The sequence below is a fragment of the Bos javanicus genome, chromosome 6 (genome assembly GCF_032452875.1).
Source record: "Bos javanicus breed banteng chromosome 6, ARS-OSU_banteng_1.0, whole genome shotgun sequence".
Classification (NCBI taxonomy): Eukaryota; Metazoa; Chordata; class Mammalia; order Artiodactyla; family Bovidae; genus Bos; species Bos javanicus.
The window spans coordinates 77,223,236-77,238,198 of NC_083873.1; the positions used below are offsets into that span (position 1 = coordinate 77,223,236).

The 14,963-nt window shown below is 33.2% G+C and overlaps 1 protein-coding gene across 15 annotated transcripts in view; it reads left to right on the forward strand.

The window, feature by feature from the left end:
• ADGRL3 (adhesion G protein-coupled receptor L3) overlaps positions 1–14,963 on the forward strand; it is a 959,208-nt gene that overhangs the window by 217,848 nt on the left and 726,397 nt on the right. For all 15 annotated transcript variants that reach the window (XM_061420294.1, XM_061420290.1, XM_061420278.1 and 12 more), the window contains exon 2: positions 830–899. The gene's annotated coding sequence lies outside the window, so the exon portion shown is untranslated. The remainder of the gene's footprint in view (positions 1–829; positions 900–14,963) is intronic.

Sequence of the window (14,963 nt, forward strand, 5' to 3'; positions counted from 1 at the left end):
CCCATAGGCTCCTCTCTCTGTGGGATTCTCCAGGCAAGAATAGTGGAGTAGATTGCCCTGCACTTCTTCCTTCTTCCCAACCCAGGGATCAAACCCTCATCTGTTATGTCTTCTGCATTGACAGGTGAGTTCTTTACCACTAGCACCACCTAGAGAATCCCAGAGACGGGCGAGCCTGGTGGGCTGTCGTCTATGTGGTCACACAGAGTTGGACAGGACTGAAGGGACTTAGCAGCAGCAGCAGCAGCAGCAGCACCACCACCACCACCTGGGAAGCCCCTAAACACTATTTATTCATAAATACACAGAGCATGTATATTTTGGGGGCTTGTGTGTATATGTATGATAGAGTAGCAAGATATACTAAGGCCTTCCTCCAGTATTTTCTCACAATAGTTCTAGTAATAAATGCGATTAAACATATCCCAGGATCTTAGCTAAAAGTCCCTATGGCAAGAAGTAAGAAAGTTTCTTGGAAATCTTAAAATTTATTTTAAAACCCTTTGTGTTCATTTAATTAGGAAAATATTTAAGCTCCATACCTATCAAATTCATTCACTTTTCCCACTGAACATTATAGTAAATTAGATGGTAAAGGAAGATAAATCACATGTGAATTGAATTTTGTTTTTATATGTGGTTCTGCTTCTCTGGACAGAGAAGCCTGGAGGGCTTGACATGACTTTGTGACTAGCTGCTATACCCTAACCTTTGTTGGAGAAATACATTTGACAAACGATAAGAAATACATGTCTACTCAAATAGTCCTACACCTATAACTATAAAGTGTATATTTTTTCTCATCATCTAATTAATTTTTTTTTTACAGAAATGTTTAAGTGTTCAGTAAATCGGAGGAAAAAAAACATGGAGTTTTAGCAACTGAAGCGCAAATTAAGGTAATTATTAGATTATTGCTGCCAATCATGATTGTTAGTAATTTCAAAGTATATTTACTATATTCAAGTTAGAATATGCTTTTATGTGTTTCACTGAAAATTGAACATATTGTTTGATGGGCTACTGAAATGCAATTTTACATAGTTTTGGAAAATAAATTGACTGCTTGTGAACAAATATGTAAATAATATACTACAAAGTACTTGTTGTTGTGAAGAATTATACTCTAAATATTTGAACACTAATGGGCTGCTAAAAATAATTTCAGCAGTGTTCTACTTTTGAAAAGCATATGGCTATCTTACACTCCTATGTAATATTGGATAACTATACAGATTTTTTTTAAAAAATTAGTACATGTATATGACAATTCATTAAAGTCACTTTTGCTTAATTCGTTCTATTTGCTCTCAATTACCTATCCATGATGGTGAAAATGTATATTAGGAAATAAAATGTATGGATCTTATAGATCAGACTATTTAATGTAAAGCACATTCTTTTCAAAAGTAATGTTTTTATTTATCATAAATATATGTATGCAGTTGAACATAAGAGCCTTTAAGGTGTATGACAGTAGGCCAGTACATGTAGTTTGTTTTGCAGCAAATCATTTGAAGACAAAATAATCAATGGTAAAATTGGAATATCCTTTCTTCTTGAAGTTACTAAAGTTAAACTCCTTAAAGTGATTTTGAAATTTCTAAAATGTACACTATTATAAACATGCAGCTTGAAAGTAGAAATATTAACTTTATTTTCTTTATAAAATCATATTAATCTAATTTTGAATTGAGGATATAATTGGTATGTATTATAAATCATTATAAGCCTGTTTTCAAAGATTCTGTATTTTGCTTTTTAGTCTAAGAAGAATATTGAGTGACCTAAGACTATAAAAGTATCGCACTCACCTTTGTAGATATAAATTTTCCCATTGATTTTGTTTCTTATAGATATTTTGTTTCAGTTTCTTTGTCACTGTTCTCTTCTGCCCGTTCCTTTACAAATGCAAGCAAATAACATTATCCCTCTTTTCCAGAATAGATATGATTTAATCTACTAGCTTATCTATACATTGACATATAAATTTCACAGAAGTTCTTTTATTGACTTGAGTAAAGTGGTTTTCCCAGCACTTAGTGAAAGAAATAAATTTTAAAACAGTCTGAATCATTTTTAAAAAAATTAATCCAAGATAAACTTAGATGTGCTTGCTATAGAGAAATTAAGGCTAATGAGAAAGACATGAAGGTCTATAGAAATGATTATATATATTTTAAAAGCATCAGTAGCAAACTGCTAAGGACACAGACATGGGAGAGCTTACTTTTGCTGGAGGCCCTTGAAACCTTCATGCATGCTGTGAAATTCACTGAGAGGGGTTGCTGATACAGAGAAAGGGAGGCCATGTGGGAGACCATGCATTCCAGATCAACACAATACCTTTTGAAGGGGTGCATAAAGGAGAAAGGGATGGCCATTGAAGGACTGAGGGATTACACATGTGACAGTACTATGTTAAGAGATGAGTCTGGAAAAGTAGATTTGGAGCAGCTCATATAATATATCATGTTTACCAGACGAAAGCTTAATTTTCCATCTTAGCTGTCTCTAGAGTGCTTAAGTATCCATAAGGTTGTGAGGAAAAATTTTCAGAATCTCTCCTGATGCCTATTTTCGTTAAGAAATATAAGAAACAACAAAAACCTTATAATATTTAATATCATGATTGCTACTGGCCCCCAAAATATGAAATTTCTGGAAAAGTTTTGAAATTTTTACAGTATTAAATAGTAGACAGTATTTGCTTCCTGGTTTTTTAATTGACCTATAATACATATACCATAGGTTCATCCTTTTAAAGTGTATAATTCTGTGATTTTTAGTGTATTTGCAGAGTTGTGTACCTGTCACCGCTATCTAATCTAGAAAAATTTTCTCATTCCTAAAAGAAACATTGTACCCATAAGCAGTTACTCCCATTCTTCTCTCATCTCATCTGCAGGAAGCCATTAACATATCTTCTGCTTCTATGGATTTACCAAATAAAGGGAAGCATACAATATTTTTGTATCTGCTCTTTTCACTTAACATAATGTTTTCAAGTTTCAAGTCTTGTGTAAATTAGGACAATTATTTTATGCATGGATAATAGTAATGAAATCACATTTTGTTTATCCATTTATCAGTTGACGGACCTTGGGTTCATTAACACTTTCTGGCTATTATCAGTAATGATGCTATGAACATATATGTCCGAGTTTTTGCATAGACATAATCGGACACGACTGAAGTGACTTAGCAGCAGTAGCAGCAGCATGTATTACTTTCTCTTGGGTGGATAGGTGGGGTGGAATGTTAACTGTATGTTTCACCTTTTGAGGAACTTCCAAATTGCTTTCCAAAGCAATTGGAAGGATTTTACATTCCCACCAAAATTATGTATGTTCTAATTTCATCATATTCTTGCCAAAAGTTTTTATTGTCATTTTGATTACAGCCATTCTAATGGATGTCAAGTGGCATCTCATTGGATTTTGATGGCAGTTGTATTTTTAAGAGTATTTTAGTATACTGATGTTACAAGTGTTTTGATAAGTGTGTTAAATAGAATCATTGTCTATTTTCAAGTAGACTGATTCTCATATTTAGACAATAGTCTTTACAAAAGTAAAAGTGAGAGTCACTCAGTCATGTCCAACCCCTTGCGACTCCATGGGCTATAGAGTCTGCGGAATTCTCCAGGCAAGAATATTGGAGTGGGTAGACTTTCCCTTCTCTAGGGGATCATCCCAACCCATGGATCAAACCCAGGTCTCCCACATTGTAAATGGATTCTTTACCAGGTGAGCTACAAGGGAAGCCCAAGAATACTGGACTGGGTAGCCTATCCCTTTTCTAGTGGCTCTTCCTGACCCAGAAATAGAACCGGAGTCTCCTGCATTGCAGGTGATTCTTTACCATCAGAGCCATCAGGGAAATTTGAGTTAAACTTATAAAGGTTATTTGATTAATCCCATGCATAAATTAACAACAAATGGTATAGCTGGCATTTTCTCTATTTTTATTAAAAGACATTTTCAGATTCATTATAAGCATTGATAATCACCATAAATTTATTCAGGGTATCAAAAACAACATAATCTCTTATATGTGATTAAACTTGGCCTAAGAGCGTATTTGTCTTGAGGTATAGGTTAGTGACAGTACACAGCATCATTAATACCAAGATTTTAATAATATCTGGAACACAACTGCACCCCTTTCTGGGTTTTTCAGCAATGTTTGAAGTCATGCTCAATCTAGCCATTTACAAATTTTCACTAAGTTTATGATAAATGTTTGGAAGTTGTATTTGAGATTTCCTGCAGGGAAGGAATGAAATCATTGGAGAAACCATAGTTCTTCCTGCTGTGGTAAAGATGGTTGAAATCACACAAGATAAATTACATGGCAACAAATAAAATTATGTTACTTTATCACTAAATATTCTTAGAAAATCACATGAGAAACATTGCTTTAACCAGAAAAAAAAAGTAATGTTAGAACAAATTATGTAGTATGAGAGATTTGTTTTGCCTTTGGACAAAACCTGTTTTTCCAATATCAATCAGTTTATGATATTTGCTAGATTGCTTGCTAAATTCATATTTATTGATATATAATTATGTATATTAAACATATTCTTTTTAATGTACAATTATATTTTGATGCAGAAAATTGTGTTAGAATGTACCACCAAAATCCAGATGTAGACTATATCCTTCACCACAGGTTCTCTTGTGCCTGTTTGTAGTCATTCCCTCCTGCCAGTATCATTCCTGGGAATCTCTAGATTCTTCTTTAGTAATGAAATACAACAAAACAAACAATAACCCGAGAGGAAGCTGACTGAAGAAGATGCTGACTAAAGTTTTGAAGAAGGATTCTATATATGACCTTCAAGGTGTTACTTATCTTCTCTCTGCTTCAGTTTCTTTATTAGAAATATGGAGTTAACAACATCATCTACCACATATCATTTAGAGTAGAGCTAGGTATATTTAAACACTTCTGGACACTCATGTTTTTTTTTTTTAAATTAACTATAATTTTTTGAATCTTGTACGAAAGATTTATTGGAGTATATTTTCCACCGTAAATGACTTCTTAGTATCAATTCAGTCACAAAGAATCAAATCACATTTTTCAAAATAATACAAGTAATTCAGAAGCATGATGATCACACAAGTTTTGGTTAATGGTTCCATTCTTCCAATTCCTTAGGCACAGATGCTAAGAGTGACTCTTGAATTTTCTTTCAGTTGCATTGCATATCCATCAGCATCTTTTGTTGGGCTACTGAGTACCTCTTTTGCTACTACCTTCATCCAATCACAATCCACTTGACTGGAGAATTGCAGCAGTCTCCTGTTTTTCTTGCCTCACTGTTTTCTCTCTACAACACTCAGTCTTTCTTGCTCTACCTTCAACTTTATCTAAACTCCAACTGCCATGACACCATTTTCATTCACTGACCACAGGAGCCCTCTCTACCAAGGAGCCTTATCCCAAGATATCCCATGGCTTATTTCCTAGGCTTCAGATACCCTTTTCTCATGGCAGCCTTCCTTGAACAACCTATTTAATATTGAAACTGTCTGGGGGCATACCCCACCCTCCTCTCTTGCTTTCTTTTTCTCCAGATCATATAATACCACATTACACACAATTCTGTTTATTGTCTCATCCTATTAGTCAATATATTTGAAATATTTCCTCTTTATAGCATTCTTTTAATTTTTACTTTAATGTGTCTTTTATATTGTTACACTGGCCTTGCTCATGACTTTAAATATTAGAAAGTTAATTCTGGAGGCATGCAGTGTGGGGGATTGTCTGACTTGAGGCAGGAGAATTATCTGGGAAATATTTGCAATATCTCATGTAAGAGATAAAAAGATTTGATTTAAGGTGACAACACTGGGGATTGAGTAGTAATAATGCATTTGAGACTCTGTATTTAAAGAAAATTGACAAGTAATAGTGACTGATTATATTTGATTAGTGAGAGTTGAAATCTCAGTGGGACAAATCTCAAGAAGCTTGAAACTGATGTCTCCATGGATGGTGGCACCATTTACTGAGCTTTAGGGAGCAGGGTTCTAGAGAACCCTGTATGTTTCTTATAGAAAAACAATTATCTTCATAGGAATAATAGAGTTTGTTTTTTTACAGAAATTATTTCCAAAGCTAGATGTTAATTTTTATATCTAGGTAGGAATGATCTCTGAAAATAGAACACTTTTAACTGAAGGTCATTTCATTAATTGTCTCAAATTATTTACCCACTTCTTTATAGAAATTAAGAAAAAAATGTTTTGGTATGCTCTGAAAGTACATTTTCTAATTTCAAAACCACAGTCAGAAAGTGTAAGATGTATAAACTGGCCATGGGCAGAGTAAAAACACATTAATTATTCAGACAGTCATCCTTACTTATTCCATTCTTGGAGATATAGTGGCTGTCAGAATCTGTCAGCTGTATAGTTAGTACCCTTCAGAATTTACATGCATAAATGGTGACCTTTGGAAATTTGCATAAAGATAAGTCTGGCATTGGAATGATAGCTGCCAGTCAGTTTTGCAAGGCAAAAGTTGTCAGCCACCATTTAAACGACAAAATGGGCAATGAAGCAGGGATAGCAAATGGAGTATATACAAAAACAGCAATTATACCTATTTGACCAAAACAAAAGTATAACTTGGTTATAACTAGAGCTTTATGAAGTTAAAAAAGTTATAACCAATTACTAGATATCTTTGGAACAGTATTTTTGCTTTTCTCACAACATATTTGTTCAAAGTTTTGTTTTATAATATCAGAATTTAAAAATTTAATTATTTAATATGTTTACTAGATTTTGTATTATAAAATCAGTGTATAATTATTATAGACAATTTAGAAATATTGCAAAGAAAGCTTATAATTATCTATAGCCTCACATTCAGAGAAAGCCATAGTTAATGTTTTAGTGTTAATTCTTATTTATCCTTTTAAATAGATAAATATACACATATATATTTATTTATTTAAATAGATAAGCATATTCATAGCCTCATAAATGGGCAAGTACTTTCTTACTGTCATTATACTATATTTTATTCATCATAAATATGACAGATAAACATGTATAAATCCTTTGATACATAGTGATTATTTTTTGAATAGATTTTTAGTGGTGGAATTATTTGATTTAATTTATGACTCTCTTTAAAACTTTTGATGTACATTAAAATTTCCTTACAGAAAGTCAATTTATTGAAATACCTTCTCCCTTTAATCATTTTCAGATGTTATATTTTAAATGTCTGATTAAAGATTGCCATTTAGGGAATGTTGTACTAAAATCAAAATCTATGTAAGGCATAAAATCATTTTCAACTAAAAGTATCTTTTCTTTTATTATTGTTACTAATTTCAATTTCTATGTTTCTATATATGCATGTCACTTACTACTTAACACACTCATCACCCTAAACCTGAAACATTCATATTTCAGAACAGCGCTGAATACCTAAACCAAAGTAAAAAATAATGAGAAACAAAATTTAAAAAATTTGTGCATTCAAAAGAATTATATATAAATCATGTGATTTATAGAATGTATAGAATATTGAGATTTGTCCCACTGAGACTTCAACTCTCACTAATCAAATACAACCAGTCACTAAGACTTGTCAGTTTTACCCTTTAAATACAGAGTCTTAAATGCAGTACTGTCACTCAGTCCCCAGTGTTGTCACCTTACACTAAATCTTTTTTATCCTTTACATGGGATATTGCAAATATTTCCCAGATAGTTCTCCTGCCTCAAGTCACACAATCCCCTACACTGCCTGCATAATTTATGGCGTTGAAAATATTGTGGTGGTTCAAAAAAGACTGGTCATTTCTGCCTGAATTAGAGATATTATGTGGAGTATAGAGAGGACTGCTCTATAATATAAATATTTATAAGTTGGAAGGAATGGAATTTTTGTTTTGTGCCATAGTGAAAAACTAAAAATAGTTTACTACTGACGATTTTTATTTATTTTTTGCAGGAGAGGGATTTTTAAATAATTTTTAAATTGAGTATATACATTTAAAATGTTTTCCTAAGTACATGTATTTCAAATTATGAAGTAATTTGAAAATACTGGAGGAATTTTATCAAATGTGTACACCCATGAAACTGTGACTGTTATTTGTCTGTCTTTATATCTGTCTATATATCTGACTATGTATCTATGCTTATAGTATTTGTTTTGTTTTCTACATTCTATTCTGAGATTTAAGACTTGTATAGAACTATGTTTTTATCACCATAAGTAGGATACAAAGTAGTTATAGCACCTAAAAGTTTCTCCTTGCTGCCCATTTTTAGTCATTTTCTGCCTGTGTCTCTAATCTATAGCAACCACTATTATGTTCTTCATTCCTACATTTTTAGGTTTTTTAGAATACCATATAAATGAATCATACAATAAGCAGCCTTTTGAAACTGACTTCTTTTCACACATCATAATGCCTTTGAGATTCATCCTTGTTTTTGAGTATATCAACAATTCATATGTTCTTTACTGTTGGCAGTATTCCAATCTATAGATGACTCACAGTTCATTTATCCATCTGTTCCCTTGTTGAAGATATTTGTGTTGTTCGTAGTTTTTGGTGAAATTAAAATTCCTGTAAAAATTCATATGTATGTGTGTGTGCATAAATTTTCATTTCTTTAGTATAAATACCTAAGGATTGTAGTGTTGTGTCATGGTAAGTGTATATATTATTTTTTTTTATTGTTTCTGTTTTGTATTTCCAGGTTTATTTTCTTCCTGTTGCTGTTTTATTTGTATCTTATGAGACATTGTTGTTATATAAATTGGTGCTATGCAAAGATTTTAATATTCAAGTGCTAAGTTAACCTGTTATTTTTTAATGCTAACTTCAAGACCTGCTTTTCTTTATCTCTGATTTTAAATAGAAAAAATTCTATCATCCAAGTGGAAAATGCCGCTTTCATGATATTCCCTTCCATAATATTTTTCACTTTTCTTTAGGATATGTCTTGTTTCCTTTAGTAATTGATCCCCAAACAATTAACCATAGGAACAGCAGTTTAACTGTTTATCCACTAGGTACAATATTAGCTTATATTCTAATTAAGCAAATTAGTTTTATTCTAACTAAAGCACTTTTTACATAGAAAAGATCCTCACTGAAAAAAAAAATACAATATATTTTAACAAATTTGGTCATTTAGCATTCAAGACTTAAGAACTGAAAATTTTAAAAAAACCACATATAAAACTTTAGAAATACTAAAAGCTAAATGTTAATCTGTTTATCAAGTATGAGGCATGAATAGCCATTGAAAGTCATCATAAAAAATCTTGTAAATGTAGCAGTCTATTATATCTCAGAGTAAAGTTTCCATATGTACCTAAGAGTCTCTGAATTATACGTAGTTTAGAAATGTGGTTCACATTAGGAACACCTCTGAATCAGGTTCTGTTCCCTCTAGGCTTGGTCTTGCCATTAACTTGCTGTGAGACTCAGGGCACATCATATAATCTCTCTGGATTATAGTATTCTCCTTTGTCCAATTAGTGAGGGTAGTGCTAGATTATCCATAAAGGACCTTCTTGCTCTTAAAAAAAAAAAAAAATAGGATGCTGCAATTCTGTAGTGATCTTGGGTCATTGAGAAGAAAAGTTAGTTTGTGTGTGTTTAATATACTTTGTCACAAGGCAAGGATATGTACATTATGTTGTAAAAGACTTCAAAATATGTATAACTTTGAAAAACAGTTTTGGTACTTGGAAGAAATCCAATTCCTAACCTAGGAACCTTGATTATTATCAAATCATTAATTTTCTTACTATTTTTCAAAAGTTAAGTAATTTTAAAAATTCTAGAATTTGTTTTAAGTATTTACTTGAGTAAATATAAATTGATAACTCCTTTTTTAGTACTATAGAGCCTTATTGAAAATAGCATTTAATCATTTTTTCCCAGAATTTCTGTCAATACAAATTTATTGAATTAGTACCTCTCCTTAATTATGAAACATAAACTTCATAATGACTTCTCAAATTTTTTTCAGAGTAAATATGAGGGATTTTTTTTGAAACAGAATTTTCACTTATATAATCACAAGGAAAGGGGACTGATTAAAAACATCGTCTTTGGTTACATTTACTTAATGCTGGGTAACTACTACCTCATTAAGTAAAATATTTCAAATGCTGAAGAATGTCATTGTGAATCTTGAAGAGGAATAAAGGTTAAAACATTAAATTTGTTTTTAAAAAATGATTTAGTGGGTATTATGTTAATATCTGGGATACTTAAGACCTCTGGTGTGGTCTATAGGGATTGTATTGTCCTTGTCCTGACACAGAGAAAATCACAACTCTAGCAGGGGATAAAGGATCATGTAAAACTAGCTGCATTATAATGTCCTAAATACTATAATAGAAACATGAGAAAAAGGACATAATTAATTCTGAATAAAAGGCCTTAGGAAAGCTTTGCAAATTGCTAGCATATGGGAAGGATTTTACTTTCTGAGAACAGAGAATGGACATTCTAAAAGAACAGATATTCTTTATAAAATACTGTATTCATTAGAAAATAGTGAATATTTTATTTGAGGGACTGTAGTTTTCCTCAGTGATGGAGTATTAGGTAAAGATACCTGAGGAAATTTAAGAATAATAAGAGATCCTTTTGATATGATTATATATTAAGTAGAGAACTATATAGCTATATTGTCATGCTTTTTTTTTTTTTAAGAACAACATCTCTTGAAAGTGTGCGAGTTGCATTAAAGGTGGGATATAACCATCAGATAAGAAACATTAACTAGAGGGCTAGAACTGATAGCTATTGTCTTCTGTAAGCTGATCGGAAACACTAGTGTTTTCAGCATTGATGAATTCCAAGTGCTTAACTTCCTCCCCTGTATTTTTATATAAACCTTCGACATATATACCTTTAGAACATACTTAGTTGAGGGGGACTACAGTTTTTCTTCTTTAAAACATTATAAATTTTACACATAGATAAAAATTTCTTTCATATCTTTCCAATTCATCTCATGTACATTATATACATTTTGTTCTTGAGTCCTAAAATGTGTTAGTGGAGGAGAATTTAATTCTTTAAGAAAAAAGAATAAAGAAACTGAATTTCTTGGTTTGGCTTAGTGTTGCCTTCAATGTTCTGAGAACAATAATGCAATTAGATAAAATGTTTATCTACAAAATTTAATTCCTGGGGAGTAGCTTCTCAAATTGCCTGTTACAAGTGTAATGGAAGCAAGCAGTTGTTTGCTGGCTTTGTTGCCAAAAATTGTGAATGGCTAGATTTTTATAAAACGTGGTGGTAATGCATATATAATCATGTAAACTCTCCATTGTCAATTTGAATGAAGAAACTGAATTTTGTAGACAAACAGTTTTTGTTATATTGTCTCAGTGTTCTCAGCCATGAGTGAAGAAATCTTTGATGTTATTAATTATTCCACAAATGAAGTTCTTAATAGAGTTCTTTTTCATTTCAATTTAATTTCATCCTTGATTAAATACACTGAATTAGTACTATTTTGGATTGTTATTTTATGGATAATCTAGTAATAAGTAGTTGAAAAGGAAAGTTTGATATTTATTCTGGGAATATGTAAATATCCAAAGAAAACAAATGCTTCTTATCATTATACCTCTATCAATAAATATTGTAGCAGTAATTCCCTCCCATTAGCAGCTAATGATGACATAGCTGAATATATTTTAATTGGCATGAACTTCCATATAATGGACTTCCCCACTGGCTCAGAGGGTGAAAGCATCTGCCTACAATGCGGGAGACCTGGGTTTGATCCCTGGATTGGGAAGATCCCCTGGAGAAGGAAATGGCAACCCACTCCAGTATTCTTGCCTGGAAAATCCCATGGACCGAGGAGCCTGGCAGGCTATGGTCCATGGGGTCGCAAAGAGTTGGACATGACTGAGCGACTTTACTTCACTTCACTTCCATATAATGACAAGGAATAAATTTAATAGAAAACAATTTGGAAAACATAGATACGGAGGGGAATAGCCCAACCGTTCATTTAGAAAGAGTGACAGCGACAGTGAAAGTTGCTCAGTTGTGTCCGACTCTTTGAGACCCCATGGGCTATACACTTCATGGAATTCTCCAGGCCAGAATACTGTGGTGGATAGCCTTTCCCTTCTCCAGGGAATATTCCCAACCCAGGGATCGAACCCAGGTCTCCCACATTACCACATTACCAGAGGATTCTTTGCCAGCTGAGAGACAAAGGAAATGCTTAGAAAGGGTAGCACTGTTTTTAGTCCCATCTTTAAGATTATCCCACCTTGCTGCTGCTGCTGCTGCTAAGTCACTTCAGTTGTGTACAACTCTGTGGGACCCCATAGACAGCAGCCCACCAGACTCCCCCGTCCCTGGGCTAATGCTAACAGATCAACAAGGAATGAGCTAATGGAATGTCCAACAAACTGTATTCATCATAAATTGAAGACAACATCTGAACTGAGATCATTTCCAAATTGCACTTACTATAGCTTTTGTTACCTAAAGGGGAAAGGATGTGTTTCTGAAGTGCTATTATGTGTGTTTTTACTCAAATGCTTGATACATTTCCTGTACATACATGATGCCCACTGATAAAATTCTTTTAACTTTAATTACAGCAGAAAATAAACATCTAGCATAGTTTAAATTAATGAAATAATATTAGATTTTGTTATGATTATGTGTATTTGTCTTTAATACATTTAGAATGTAAACTCAAAGTTCTGGTCCATTTCTGCCATTAATGATGATAACGTCTTAAATTTTATTTATGTATTGCTATCTTTCATAATGTCATAGATCAACAAAAATTGGGTACTCTGAAACTTTTTAAAGAACGTATATATATCAAGTTATATTAAAACACATTTCTTTTTTTTGCCATTTAAAAATTTTATTTAATTTTATTGAAGGATAACTGCTTTACATAATTTTGTTGTTTTCTGTCAAACCTTAACATGAATCAATCATAGGTATACAAATACGCCCTCCCTTTTGAACCTCCCTCCCATCTCCCTGCCCATCCCACCCCTCAAGGTTGATGTAGAGCCCCTGTTTGAGTTTCCTGAGCCATACAGCAAATTCCCATGGGCTATCTATTTTACATATGGTATATAAGTTTCCGTGTTACTCTTTCCATACATCTTACCCTCTCTTCCCCTCTCCCCATGTCTATAAGTCAATTCTCAGTGTCTGTTTCTCCACTGTCACCCTGTAAATATATTACTTTTGTTTTTATTTCCCTTACTCTAGGAGGTGGGTCATAAAGCATCTTGTTTGATCTTGTTCTGCCTATGTTTTCCTCTAAGAGTTTTATAGTTTCTGGTCTTACATTTAGGTCTTTAATCCACTTTGAGTTTATCTTTGTGTATGGTAGTGGAAGTGTTCTAATTTCATTCTTTTATGAATAGCTATCCAATTTTCTCAGCACCATTTATTGAAGAGGCTGTCTTTGCCCAATTTTATAATCTTGTCCCGTTTGTCAAAAATAAAGTACCCATAGGTGCATGGGTTTATTTCTGGGCTTTCTGTCTTGTTCCATTGGTTTATATTTCTGTTTCTATGCCAGTACCATATTGTCTTGATGGCATAGCTTTGTAGGATAATCTGAAATCAGGAAGGTTGATTCCTCCAGCTCCATTGTTCTTTCTCAAGACTGCTTTGGCTATTCGGGGTCTTTTGTGTTTCCATATGAATTGTGAAATTCTTTGCTGTAGTTCTGTGAAAAATGCTATTGGCAATTTGATAGGGATCACACTGAATCTGTAGATTGTATTTGGTAGTATAGTCATTTTCACAATATTGATTCCTCCTACCCAGGCACACGGAATGTCTGTCCATCAGTTTATGTTATCTTTGATTTCTTTCATCAGTGTCTTATAATTTTCTGTGTACAGTTCTTTTGTCTTCTTAGGTAAGTTTATTCCTGGATATTTAATTCTTTTTGTTGCAATGGTGAATGGGATTGATTTGTTAACTTCTTTTTCTGGTTTTTCATTGTTAGTATATAGAAATAGAAGTGATTTCTGTGTATTGATTTTATACTCCTGCAACTTTGCAACGGAGAAGGCAATGGCACCCCACTCCAGTACTCTTGCCTGGAAAATCCCATGAATGGAGGAGCCTGGTAGGCTGCATGCAGTCCATGAGGTCGCTAAGAGTCGGACACGACTGAGCGACTTCACTTTCACTTTTCGCTTTCATGCATTGGAGAAGGAAATGGCAACCCACTCCAGTGTTCTTGCCTGGAGAATCCCAGGGACGGGGGAGCCTGGTGGGCTGCCATCTATGGGGTCGCACAGAGTCGGACACAACTGAAGCGACTTAGCAGCAGCAGCAGCAACTTTGCAAATTCACTGATTAGCCCTAATAATTTTCTGATACTATCTTTAGGGTTTTCTATGTACAATATCATGTCATCTGCAAACAGTAAGAGCTTTACTTCTTTTCTGATCTGGATTCCTTTTATTTCTTTCTCTTCTCTGATTGCTGTAGCTAGGAATTCCAGAACTGTGTTGAATATCAGTGGCAAAAGTCGACACCCTTGTCTTGTTCCTGACCTTAGTGAGAGTGCTTTCAGTTTTTCACCATTGAGAATAAAGTTTGCCATAGGCTTATAATACATGGCCTTTCCTATGTTGAAGTAGGTTCCTTCTGTGCCCATTTTTTGAGGAATTTCAATCATAAATGGGTGCTGAAATATGTCAGAGGCTTTTTCTGCATCTGTTGAGATTATCATATGGTTTTTGTCTTTCAATTTCTTAATATGGTGCATCACACTGTTTGATTTGCATATATTGAAGAATACGTACATCCCTGGAATAAACCCAACTTATTCATGGTATATGAACTTTTTGATGTGTTGCTCAATTCTGTTTGCTAAAATTTTGTTGAAGATTTTTGAATCTATGTTCATCAGTGATATTGGCCTGTAGTT